Here is a 14344-nt window from a genome sequence, read left to right as displayed (position 1 = left end):
ATTATCCAGTGGGGTTTTGCATTTCTGCTTATTTAATAACATTATTTTTTAGTGTTTATTGTTTTGGTTTTAACATGCTGCAGGTTGTGAATAATTTCCAGGTAATGTGAATGACCCAGTAACCTAGCTAGTGAAAGATTAGCAAACATAATTTTATGGGATTAGTATATAAGCTCAAAGCTTGGCCAAGTGCTACTTCTAGCAAGCAGCAGGGGCTTAGCATGCAACTGAGTCATCATTAAAAAGGACTTCTGACCTCCCCCACTAATAGCATTTCTTTCTGTTACTGTCTGTCCTCCTGGAAGGAATACATTTATTTAGAAATGCAGATAATAGGAAAACATGTAGTCATAAATATTTGGCACAAAAATATTCATATCTCACATTTCCAATGCAAAGTCATTAAATGAGCACAATGTCTTACAAAAGTTTCTGAAACTTTGTGCATAGCTGTATTGAATTACGTTGGGTCTGTGCTTTCTGCAAGCAATGAATGGCTCACTACCAATATTCATTTCTGGGTAGCCACAGCTGAAATGCTACATTTAGCTCAATCTCAGGAGTGTGAGAAAACAGTAAGCACACCTAAACCTTGCCACCTGTCTGAGATAACCCTTACTGGAAAAAAAAGCAGCAAATAGGATGCAGCAATATAGCAAATAGCAGCAATTCTTCCTAATTGTTTTATTCAAATCTTTGCAGCCATTTCAGGAAATTACAGTGCCTTGCCAACATGATAACTTATTGGTAGATGAAGTGAGAAGGCAGCTGCTGTTCTTACACACTGTTCTTTGCAAGCAACAGGATTAGCTTGAAAACAGCCCAGTAATAACACAAGGGTTCTGCCTTGATTTAACTCAGTTCAGGATTTTCTTTTTAAAAATGTGAAATTACAAAATGATACATACAATAGTGAATAAATAAAATAAAGATTATCACTGTATAAATGTTCTAATGTCCTTGATACCTGGTTGAATTATATTTAAATGACACATGTCTTTTTTAAGGATTTGAATTATTTTTTTGTTTTTCCTAGTCCCCCCTGAAACATAGTTTTATTATCTGTTGATCGTGCAAGTTATTCCATTATTTTTCAACTTTCTACAACAGGACGACAAGGCATGGACATGTCGTTCTGGAATAAATTGGAATTGTTTAGTAAGTTACAAACAAAAATAAAATCTAACTCCATTTTATCCTATTTATTCAGTTACAGCTTTAAAAAAAAAATACAAAAACAGATTTTAAATATATAATAAAGGTGGCTATTGTAAGCACACTATGCAGTTCACGTAATTTGCCCCACTGACCTGTACCTGGTACATAGTTAGGTTGAAAAAGACATAAATCCATCAAGTTCAACCATAAGGGAAATAAATATATCCCAGATAAAAACCCTATAGACATAGTTGATCCAGAGGAAGGCAAAAAATAGTTGGGTAAATTTGCTCCAACAGGTGAAAAATTCCTTTCCCATTTGGATGTTCCCTGGATCAACAGTCTCTGTTGTCTTTCCTTTAAAACTTTTTTACCCAGTTATATTCTGTGATTCTAGAAAAGCATCCAGCTTTTTCCTAAAGCAATTTATAATACTTGCTGAATCTACTTCTTGAGGCAGCGGATTCCACATTTTCACAAACCCTAGAGTGAAGAATCCCTTCCTTATCCGGACAGTACATTTCTTATCCTCCAAACTCGATATATATATTTATACAGGGTGATTATATCTCCCCTTAAACATATCTTCTCAAGGGAGAATAGATTCAGTTCAGCTATTCCCTCCTCATAGCTGAGCTCCTCCATTCCTTTTATTAGTTTAGTTGCCCTTCTCTGCACTCCAATTCCACAATGTCCTTTTTGTAAACTGGTGCCCAAAACTGGACTGCATATTCCAGATGTGGTCTGACCATGCTTTGTACAGGAAGCCCCCAAATACATTTATCAATAATAATTTTCATTTGCCATTTGACTGCCCAATCAAACAATGTATCCAGGTCTGCTTGTAGATTATAGACATCCTGTATGGATTTAATTCCATTACATAGTTTGGTGTCATCTGCAAACACAGAAATGGTACTTTTAATCCCAACCTCTATATCATTTATAAAGATGTTAAAATGTAAGGTCCCAGCACTTAATCCTGGGGTACACCTCTAATAAGCTTAGACCATTCAGAGTATGAATATTGATTCGCTATTTACTAATCACTGCTCTCTGGATGCGGTCTTAAAGCCAGTTTTCTATCCATTTACATACTAAAATGTCTAACCCTCTAGACCCTAACTTGCATATTAACTGTCTGTTGGGTACGGTGTCAAATGCCACTGCCAATGTCCACTGTCTACCTGTTTACTTACTTCCCTATAAAAAGAGAGTAAATTTGTTTGACAACTTCGGTCCTTCTTGAATCCATGCTATCACTTAAAATATTATTTTCTAGAAGAAAATATGAAAACTCTCTAGGACCTTTCCAACTATAGAAGTTAAACTTACTGGTCTGTAGTTACCTGGTAATGACTTTCTTCTTTTTAGGAAGTTAGGAACCACATTGGCCTTACAACAATGCATTGGGTACCATGCCAGTGCCTAAAGAGTCTCTAAAAATTAGAAACAATGGCTTTGAAATAACTGAGCTCAGCTCTTTAGGAAAAGTGGATGTAATCCATCAGCGCTGGTGCTTTGTCAACCTTCATATTAACCAAATGTTTCTCAGTAATATCAATTTTGAGTCATTGTGGCTCATTTAAGGCTGTAACATTGCAGTTTGTAGCAAATTTATTTTCAAATATTCAAACTACCAGTTCTGCAGTTCTGCCCAAAAGTACTCCCACTTGAAAATGATGAAGTCATTATTAGTACCCAGTGAGATTTTAATAAAATACTTGGTTTGGTTATGATGAATTAAACTACAATAATCAGGCTAAACATCAGGCTTTACAGAAAATAGTTAAGAAGGAACATCAAATACCATTGGTACCCGGTAAACTGACCTGAGGGTCACAAACTGCTCCAGGAAGCAGTATGTATCCTCAGGAGGAACCTTGGTTGAGAAACACTGGTCCAAGGCAAGTATGTTATCATTTCCCTTCTGACATTTTTGTGGGAAATGCTGGGTATCCCAGATCCCAGACATGAGCCCCTGCAGTACACAAGCTGAAGGTAAGGTATTTACTAACAGGTTTCCCTAAAGGTTTTTTTCCCACTTTCATGGTGCTATTTACAACATATTATAGAAAAGAAGTGAGAAAAGAAAATGGATCTTCTAATACTTAAATAATAGAATAAAGGTATGGCTGCCAACCCCTTAGTAGAAATATAGCGAAGAGGAAAATAAAGGGCAGGAGGTTTATTTTTTTTTTTTTTTGGCAAAGTATATTTGGGTACAACATCTTTACACGTCAACGGAAAATATATTAAGTAATAAAATTGTATATGTTTAATTTGTTTGGATTTTTTTGTGATTGTGATTGAATGTTTATTCTTTGTATGCAATTTGGAAATTAGATATATATATGTTTTTACCCATAGCCAAATGAATACCAAATTAATTTTACGACTGTTAGTTACTTGGCAACATATTCATGTACATATATATATATATATATATATATATATATATATATATATAAATACTGCCTTTTGAGTTCTCCTCTTTACTTTTTCAATAATTTTTTAATTTTGGGATGTGGCAGGGGGTAATTTTGCTCAATTAAATGTGGGAGATTCCAGGTTTGTTTCCTCAATGTGAAATATACTAATAATAATAGTGATACAATTATATAAATTTCAAGTCTTGACCCCAGGGTAATCTTTATAAAGCTTTCATTAGACTAGGTTCTATACAGAGTTCTCCTTATTACTGTAGGTTTTGTTTCAGTCCATATAGCAATTTTGCCAAGAGATATCTTGCTAGAAGATATTTAGTTCTGCTTTGAGTAAATCAAACCCATTGTGGTGTAGTGAAGAATATAATTTTAAAGCCAAGTATCAAATGACTCACAATATGCTCTAGATGGCGCCAGAAAATAGGATTAATCTCTAGTGAAAGTAATACTTTTCTGTCTATAAAAGAACTAAAAAGTACACACAATGTGCTCTAGAAGGCGCCACAAAGTATTGTTTTTTTATTTATTTTTTTATTCCATATATACCAGTAACAGTAGAGCGTTCTATTTTGTACTGTATAATATGAATCATGCAAAGGACAACACAAGTCAGTAGATAAAAAACATTTAAACAATATAATATTTAATTCAACTAAATGCACAAATAATATATTTAACACATTGCTTGAAATGTTTTAAAGCTGCTCTTTATTTTTATTTTAAATGTATTAAAATGTATATTAAAACTAATCTTTTAATCCTACATGGACAGTAAAATAAGGGAGAGAGAATGTATGGGGTTGACCAGTGAACCAGACCCATAGTGACGGAAAAGATTCTCATCATCATAACCTGCCTCCCAAATGAGTTTGGGGTTCTGCTGTGGAAACTTTTTGCAATCTGGAAGGCATCTTAATAAACTTCCCCACCCTTTACCAATTTCCAGAAAAGGTTGAATAGGAAAGCTAGCTAAAAATAAAGTGACTCATTACATATATATTTTTATTAAAAATAACCTGCCTTATTTGTCAAGGCATCTAGCATTGAAAAGTCATGATAAGTGGCAACCGTCAAACTGAACACAATAATGGTGTGTTTAGGGTTATAAGGATGAAAATATTTTAATGTATTTAAAAATGTTCTGTAGCACTATTATGAATTAACTTACAAAACCATGATGCTTTTTTTCAATTGTATATGCTGTCAGTAGTTTTTACTAAAATAATCACATGACATAAGGTATGTATAAAAATGCATAATCATTCAGGTTTGTAAATATGTACTTTTAAAATGTCTCTATGATTTTTTTTTTCAAGTTTACTTTTTTTAATAAGTAAAATATAGTACCCTTTCGTGATATTAAAAACTGTTTTTCCATAAACCAGAATATAGGGAATAGTTTACATTTGGTGTGATATTCTACCACAGATGTGTATGTAATGCAAACTGTTTTGTAACAAAACACAATACACCCATGACAGCATCTGATTATTTGTTCCTGGTAATTTGAATACTTTCTTTTGCTTTTGGTGCTTGAAGAAAGTTATCTAGCTACTACTGCAAAATATAGGCTTGACAGGGAGGGGGAACTATGACAATCTTTCTTTTCCAGATGCTAAAGACCATGCTTCCTATCTCAAAATCAGTGGCCTGTGACACAAAAACTTCCCTTGTCTAATCTATTCTTTCTGACACAAGGCAGTTAGCAATATGGCTTTAATTCTACAGACAATATTATGAATCAGAAAACAACACAAAATTCCAAAGCAATTTTAGAAAGTAGTACATTTTTAATGGTATCTGTGTGCGATCAGTTCTGCTCAGCATGGTATAGCTATCACAGAGAGTTGAGAAAGACGCAGCATGTGTCTCTGACTCCTAAGTATGTAAAGGAGTATATAGGAACATGCTTACCTAAAACCTATTTAGTTATTTACCTGGAACAAGCATGCAGAATTAGTAAATCCAATAAGCATTGATACATGAATTTGATAACAAAGTATTGAGGCCAATGAAGCCTCATGAAATCAAGGTAACTAGGTTTTCCAGAAAAGGAGCTCAGCATTAGCATCCTATATATTTCTCCAAACATTTATTTTCTTTTAATAAGTACACCTTTATATTCCTGCATGTACTTTCAAATGCCATATTTACATGCATACTGCAGTGATGGTTGCTGCCCTGCTGCCACACATTCCTATTGTCCCTTTACTATAAACATATTTAATGTACAGGGCTGTGTTATATGTTATCCCTCTTTCTGCATAAACAATATTATTAATATTAATAGAAATAATAACAACGGGTGGCTTAGTGGCCAAGAGGAAAATGCAGGGGAAAGGCGGGCCAGCCCTTGGCATTTTGGGGAACTAGGAAAATACTGTTAAAAGTTATGTTATTTCTGCACTTTAAAATAGAATATACAACATAACTGTCATGGTAAATGTCATTGCAAAACAAGATTGAAAAATTATATATTTTTAATGAGAAAACTGATTTGCTTGTTAAAAGTCTAACCAGCTTCAGAAACAAAATGACTATTTTTTTTTTTTAAAAAAGAAACACACACAAACACAGCTCATTGTACATGCTCAGCAAACCTCAGTGCCAGAATGTGCATGTATTGGAGTTACATCATTTTAGACTGGCCAGTGCGGAAAGCCAAAGATCCTGATTCTGGACATGAGCTGTGTGAATAAAGTGCAGGGAAGTGAGTTAATCTCTGCTTAAAACAATACAATTAATAATCCATTAATGAAAATAGAGCTTGCCAATTATTTTCAAATTGCACTTTTTGTTTCTCCACATTTAAAACAAACAAACTAAAAAGATCAACTTTTTTTTATTTTATTTTTTTAGTTGAAATTAGGTTTCCAAAGATAAAGAACAAAAAAGCAAAGTAAATTGCCTAAAATTGAGCTAAGTATCAAGTTTTGTAGATATACAGCATATACACATATTTTCTTTCTTATCTGCTAAAAATTAGCCTTTTTTATTTAATACAGTACTCTAATACTGTCTTTTAATGTTGTGTTTCTTTCTCTGTACAATGTAGTATTTTATAAACTATTTATTCATGTTTCTCTTGCACAAAACCTAAACATTGAATAATATCCCTATCAACCATTTTGGAAATATTATTAACAATCACTTTTTACATCCATCCTTTTTTGACAGGCAACAGTTAAAGAAAGTTATTTACATTGGCACAATAATGCTTTTGAGCAGTAGAGGAAGGAATAATTTTTTTTAGCTCCGAAACTTAGTGGTAAATAACTATTCTCATTAATTATATTCCCCAAAAACAATCTTTTTATTTTTATTAGATTTAGTAAAGGATTATGAAACAGATAAGTGCATTAAGAACAGGTGACTTGGTAATGTGCAAGGAATATTGTATTGTTACAAGATCTTTAGAATGATAGATGTCATCAATGCTATACGGCTCAATGCACATTGGGTGTTTAAAACCAATAACTGCTCCTCTTCTAGTCACAAGTTTAAATACAAAATTATGATAAGGATCTTTAATTTGAATTATACATCTTTGTAGAATATATCATTATTAATTTTTGTACAAAAAACAACAAACAGTGGGTAATAATAAAAAAGGGAGAACATCGACACAAAATGTAGTGGAAAAGATAAAAGAAAAAAAAAAAACAACATTAATGTCAGGGGAACAAAGGCCAACCTATGAATGAATTATACATCTTTATTAATGTGTTGTTTTATGTTTTGCAATTAGATGTAATACAGCATTCATTCTTGGCAGCAAAACAGTTATGTACAAGCATTTTCTTGCATGTAACAAAAATTTTGGCCTAGATAGTAATAGTCAGTAAAGGCACGTCATTACAAACATTTCTGAATATAGGGTGAGATAAAATATATGCTAATAGCTAACGATAAGTGTTTAAAGGTGACATAGAATTTCTGATATAAAGGATGGCAGCATAGGTTTGTTTGCCTTTCCAAAAATCCGATTGGATGAATGCAGGATCATTTTTTGTGCTAAGGAAATGACGACTTCATCTGTTTAAAAACAGGAAAAAATGGACATAATATAACCAACTTATTAAATAAACACAAGGACATAAAATAACCAACCCATTAAATAAACAGAAGAAATACACAGAGGAACACATTTATTTCTATGCATATATTTTTAAAATACAATACTTACTTGCATTCTGACAATATTCTGTAGCATATGGTCAATTAGGCCATTACTGCTATCAACCCACAAAAGCGGGCCTTCCCTTACAATTCTGCAGGGACATATTCCTAATACCTGCATTCTGTTTAATAAAACAAAATACTTAATAATGGCTTGGATATTACGAGTTGCAGAGTGGTTAAAAAGGTATATATTAAAACTTCAAAGTTTAGTCTGGTTACAAAAGTTTTTGTTACCCTTGGACATAATTGAGTTAAAGCAACTTCTGTGGATATAGTACAAGTTTCAGCAACTACCAGCTACCCCTTCCCTATTGGCCGCCTTTGCAATTGCCTTTAGTGTGTGCATCATGCACAAAAAACGTAATTAATTGGCTGCAGCACCTTCTAAGCAGAAAGAGAAAACAGATCAACGCACAAAATCACTGTCAGGAAATACTAATTTGAGCTTTAAATAACGTTAATTGTGCAAAGGAAATAATGCCCAATAAAGTTTATTTTTTCTTACTATAATTACATTATTGCATGATTTTAATTGAGGCCCTCTTTTTTCCCCCCTACCCCTTTTAAGTAAAGTCTGTTGAACCTCCACTACAGGTTTTGTATTTTACTGCTGATGGCCAGCTAGCTATTCCACACACACAGTATATGGTACCAATCCTATTTCACACATTTTACATTGATGTTATGTGAACTACGCTATCTAATATACAACCTCTTTGTATAGATGATCATTGTTTTTACACTTTTTACCTAGTCAGTATTAATATACTGTTTTTTTGTTATTGCTAAATGATCTTTTTAGTGGTGGTCAGTGAAACGTCCTCTTTCATTGATGGGCAATGTTGAAGTGCCTGCTTTGTGTTTTGTATAGGTGGTCAATGAGGAAAAGTCATCTTACCATGTGGGCACAATTGGCCAGGGGACTATTCATGTACATACATGCATTGAGCCTAGAGTCCGGACCCTGCCCGGGATACTTTTTTTCCACAAAGACAGCTAGGCAAGTTAGGAGTAATGCTACCCACTTTCCACAACCTCAGGCTGTGTATGCTGTAATGATGGTGGATGCAGCCCAGCTTCCAATAGGCCACATAAATACATAGATCCCTGGGTAACTGAACAGGCTGCGCAGGTGGTTTAACTGATCCTGTTGTACATAACATGTGTAATAAATATCCCCAGAATTTCCTAACAGATTGAGATTACAAGAGATCAGAGCTTGGTGTCACATTTTCAGTTACAGTTCATGTTATTAGATGTGTGGAATTTTGGCAGGTAGATATTGCCTTATGCCTCAGGGGTGGGTGTGAGGAATAACAACAGAACAGCCAAAATGTGCTGCATAAACAGGTCTATTGCAAATAATTTCCTCTGAGGCAAATGTAAGATTTATGTTGTAATCTGATTATATCAGTATTAGGGATTTTTATGTACAAATATTCCTTAATGACACCTGTATTAAAGAGTTCTTCCTAAAGGAATGGTGAGTTTCTATCAAACAATAAAACAGAGAAGAAACTATAGAAGGGCAGCAAAGGGTACAGTTGGCATATTTTACACTAGAAAAATGACTGGTTTGGGACACTGTCCGCTGTTTCAAGCTCTTACAATTGCCATGTTTCAACGAAAGTCTCTACTGTCTTCAGTAATATACAGTACAATAGCGTGGGTAGAACCCTGTGCCAAAGGTACAAAACTCCATAAGTCATTTTATGAACTGATTGGTGCTAAACTAACTGGTTGCCATAGTGCAATATTATAGTAAACTACTGGAAGAAAAGAACACCAATGAATACATTGAATTTCCTAGGTCAGCTCCTTATACTCTGTATTCTGTAACATTCAAGAAGTCTCATATGCTTTACTGTCCAATAATTAGGTTTTAAGCATGAACAGTAGGTATTTTTATTGCATATTTATGTGTTGACCTTGTGCTCAGCTGATGGGTGCTTTAAGACTCAATTCACACTGTTCCATGTGCTTTGCAACATGCATGATGACATACATTTAGGTGTGATAAAGTTTAATTGTCTTTTGTACATTGCAGTGCATAGCTGTAAAGGAAATCATGTTTGCAATGCACTTTCATGCAGCACAATGCATCAGTGTTTCTGCATGAACAAATATGAATAGTATTTACAAAAATGTTTACAAATGCCTTGTTAAATTTTAGTGTACTCAAGGTTATATGCACATGGTATTATATAATTTAGTTATGAATCCACATCAGATTTGAAGGTAATATTTCTAAGCTAACATGCCCATTCACACCCTTGAAGTACACACTGAAAAAGACATATTTTGAATACCTGCAACAAGTTAACATATTATATATAATGACACCCCACTGCACCTAAAAGCCACAGCACAGCACAATACACAGTATTCTAGCACACTACAATGCACAAAGGTAAACCATCTTGTGCTGTATTGCAAAAACCCTGAAAGTATGTTAAATGCCAACATGCAATGCATGTGTTACCTGTAACTCATTTGTTGCTTTTCAGTTGAAATAAATCCATAGGGCGTGTTTTATTAAAGCTCTCCAAGGTTGGAGAGGATACACTTTCATCAGTGAAGCTGGGTGATCCAGAAAACCTGAAATTAATCTGGTCCATGATGGAAAACATTTGCTAAGAAAGCATTGAGACACATAACATTGACGGATAATGTTTTTTTTTCCCTGGGTACAAGTGATTTATACCATTTATCAAATCATACAATTGACTAGATGAATAGCAGTGTCAAAGGTGTGGTGAAAATTTTTATGAATAAAACAAACATTTTACATTTTTTATAAACGCACAAAGAAACACAGTAATGTGGGGTTGGTAATCCAGGAAGCTACCACGGTAGCAACTTCAGTGCAAATCAGGAAAAGTAGCTATGGGAGTAGTCACTGAGTACTGGGGAAAAAAAGGGGGTCCTACAGGTCTAAGATACTCTAAATTGCTGGGAAAGTTAAATTAGAGTTGTGGAGCGTTGGACACTATGGAGATAGTATTCCACCCAAGGATTCCGTATTACCTCAAATTGATTAATGCTCAAAAAATTATATATTTCCAATAGCAGAAGGATTTTCAAAGAATATGCCTTCAAGACTCTAAGCTAGATTTCTAACAAAAAGCTGGGTTTAGGATTTCCAGGCTCTAGCTTTGGATTTCCTAGAGGCTGCGAAGATACATTATGTCAAATTAACGTAGGTGGAACTGCAACCGATCTCCTGTTGAACATTGCCTGTTAATCCATCCCAGAACTGTATATATTGTCTAATATACCCTTCCCTAGAATATCCTGACTTTTTAGACAAATGTATATAGCCAAATGTACCCATGAAGTATAACTCCTAAATCAATGATTTAGATAGGTGGGGGCAGCCACTGAAATGTGAAATTAAGCTAGATATCACCGAAGTAGCATCTAATAATAATGATATTAATAAGTTTCTACAGCAGCTACATTAGCCAAACTTTTGGCTTAGGATAACAATTTAGTCGAGTCAGTCTCAGAAGTTGTGGTATTAAATTCTGTTTCCCACTTAGTGGTAAAAGAAGGAAGCTGTACATTTGGATTAAACAAAATTCTAGAATACATTTGGATTAAAAAAAAAATTCTTCCCCTGATATCATCCCTGGAATATGAGGATATAAATTCCTTTTTGTTCAATCAAGGTTATGCAAAAAGAAGTGTTATGACTCTGAGCATCTACTGAAGACTGATTGAAATGTTTATTTTGTACATATCAGAATGTTTTTTCTGAGAGGAATCTTGTGCCTATCTAGAGAGAGAGAAAAACATAAGTTTTAAAGTGAGTATAGTTTGATTATGCTTGTATGACCATAAGAAGCAGTTTGATTTGTAAAGTTAAGGATGAATAGAGTTTTCCCAGTAGGGACAGGTAAGAAAGAGGGCAAAATAGGATGCCAGTATGCTTAGGTCAGTCTTATATATTATGAGACTGAAGAATGGTAGGACTGGTACTTTGACCTCACTCACATTTTAGTAGCTACAATATGTTGTTGGTTATGTTGGGGGAACAGAGAGATGCTTCCAAAAGGACCCTTGTGGAGTTTGAAAGTAGAAGGAATAATGGCAATTAAGTTATCTGTGGTGCCTAATAGCATTTAGTCATGCTGTTTACCACTAAATTTAGAATAGAAAAGGGTGTTTTGGGACACCTGGATAAACCCCACACTAATTTAAAAACCTGTCTCTTTATGCTTTGGAAACTGACAGAATGGCACTGGTAGTACATGAGTGAAAGACATTTGAGTAAAAGTGGCATCTTGACCCCGGGTATTTTGACCAGCCAGCATATATGAGTATGTAGTAAATTCTAGATAAGTAAGTCTTAGATTTGATTTATGACCTTTATGAAGACCAGTAATATAGTCAAGCTTGTTAAAAAGAAAAGCGATTCGGAAGGGTTTCACGTAGGATTCATCGGAACAGAAAAAAACATCATCAGCACGTAATGTATTATATATATATATTATTATGTATATAATATTTGTAGTAGTCAGCTAGTAATCAAGTCCAGTCTAGTAAGATCCCTGTTTCCCTATTAAATATGACATGCTATTATTATTATTACTATTATTATTATTATTATTATTATTAATACACAGTATTTATATAGTGCCAACATATTACGTAGCAAACATGGGAAGGAAAATCATGCAAATACGGGGGGAACTCCATGCAGATAGTGTCCTGGCCAAGATTTGAACCTGGGACCTAGCGCTGTGGGGACAGAGGGCATCCTTGGCAGGTACTCCAAGTATAATAAAATGCTTCCTTATTTAAAAAAAAAATATATTTTAATTAAAAATAAAAAATAGCTCTGCCACTAAATATTTTTCATTGGTTTCTTTTACAGGAAATGCAGGTGTTTTATGTGTGGTACCAGTACATTGCAACAATCTTTAAATCATGAAGGCACTTGGCTGATTATAGTAAGAAGGTCCTCAGGCATCTTGTATGCTCACCTCGCCTGGTTTACATCCTGTTGATTGAACAGACATTCCTGAATTATGCTACCGAATCCAACGTGAAGAAACAATGATAACCTTAACTATTTATTGGCAGAACATGAGGTTACAAAGTTTTACATCACTGCCCACTAGCTTCATCTCATAACCTCATCTGAGACCCGCCAAGCATATTTTCAGGACTGCTGAACGAGAGAGGAACTAACTGCTGTGGGTAAAGATGTCTTTTTACATTTAAAGCTGAGCTATTCGGCACCTTAAAAAGAACCTCACAACCCCCTTTCCTACCATTGTGTACTTTTTAATTCACCTTACCCCTATACTGTGCAATCTCTCTTCCTAGCCTCAGTGATGTCATTACAGGGCTGCAAAAGGTTTATACTCAGGAACCAGGAGAAGTCCCCGCCACAGTCTCAGCCAGTGTCTTTGACCAAATACTAAAAGCATGGAGGGAAAATGTTGGTGTAGGGAGGACAGGTATAAACTCTCCATGGCTCTCTGAGCTTACCAGTCACTCTTTTTTTTCTCTTCTCTTCCCTCAAACTCTTCAGCCATGCTGTCCTGTATCATGTGCAGGCAACTTTTCATTTCTCTCATTTACTTATATCAGGACACACATGTCTCCTGTAATAACAATGGATTCTGGGTAAACCACAAAACTTGCTCCTTACCTCCCTTTGAATTTGTTTTTCAAACAGTTTGTTTGCAGTACTTTTCTGCCACTGTTGAGAGCACAAGAGATCATAAATCTCTGCTTCTTCATATTGTGTTAGTACAGAAGGTACATTCTTATAGTACCATGACTCTTTGAACTGCTTTGTGACTCCACTAAGTGTAAAAAGTAGCAAGAGTCTGTGTGAAATAAACATTATGACAGAATAACAGTAAACCAAGAAGGACAGGAGATTTCCCTGCTCGTGAAAGATCCTTTCCAACGACAAAAATTGCACGTGTGTACGCAGCTTTATCTATTGAACTGGAAACAAGTGGGCTCAAGATACTTCCTGCATCATCTGCAGATGATTGTGGTATAAAAGTTACAGTCTGCAGGGAAATGGGACTGGATTAAAAGGTAAATATTGCAGCCAGGGATTTTTTTTTCTGCTAGACTTTATACACCATCAAATGTGGCAGGTGGCAAAAGCCTAATCAATACACACAAGTATATTACTTGCCTAGCTCCCAATTTCTAAAACGTACTGGTTCTTCCTGCTAATCAGGCTATGCATATCTATTGGACAAAATGTATCATTTGGCACAGAACCCAACCTGTGTTGAAAGGTTATGCACTGCAGATATTTGGGACTAGTCTAAAACAGATCTCGTGAATTAGCCTGACCTTTTTGCTAATTCTTGAACATGTTTGACTTGACATACTTGACTTCTACCTGCCCAAAGTCTACACTGACCTCCCGCTTCTCAATTTAAAGGCCACACTTTGTATTAGCCAAGGAGGATTCTGCAATACTCACACTTTTAGTAAACAACAGACACCTACAACCTATAGCTGCTGTCACTTACTAGTAACACACAGGAAACACCTAATCTAATTCAATATTCTTTTGT

The sequence above is a fragment of the Pyxicephalus adspersus genome, chromosome 3 (genome assembly GCF_032062135.1).
Source record: "Pyxicephalus adspersus chromosome 3, UCB_Pads_2.0, whole genome shotgun sequence".
NCBI lineage: Eukaryota > Metazoa > Chordata > Amphibia > Anura > Pyxicephalidae > Pyxicephalus > Pyxicephalus adspersus.
The sequence above is the reverse complement of the archived record's forward strand: the minus strand, read 5'-3'. Positions refer to the sequence as shown.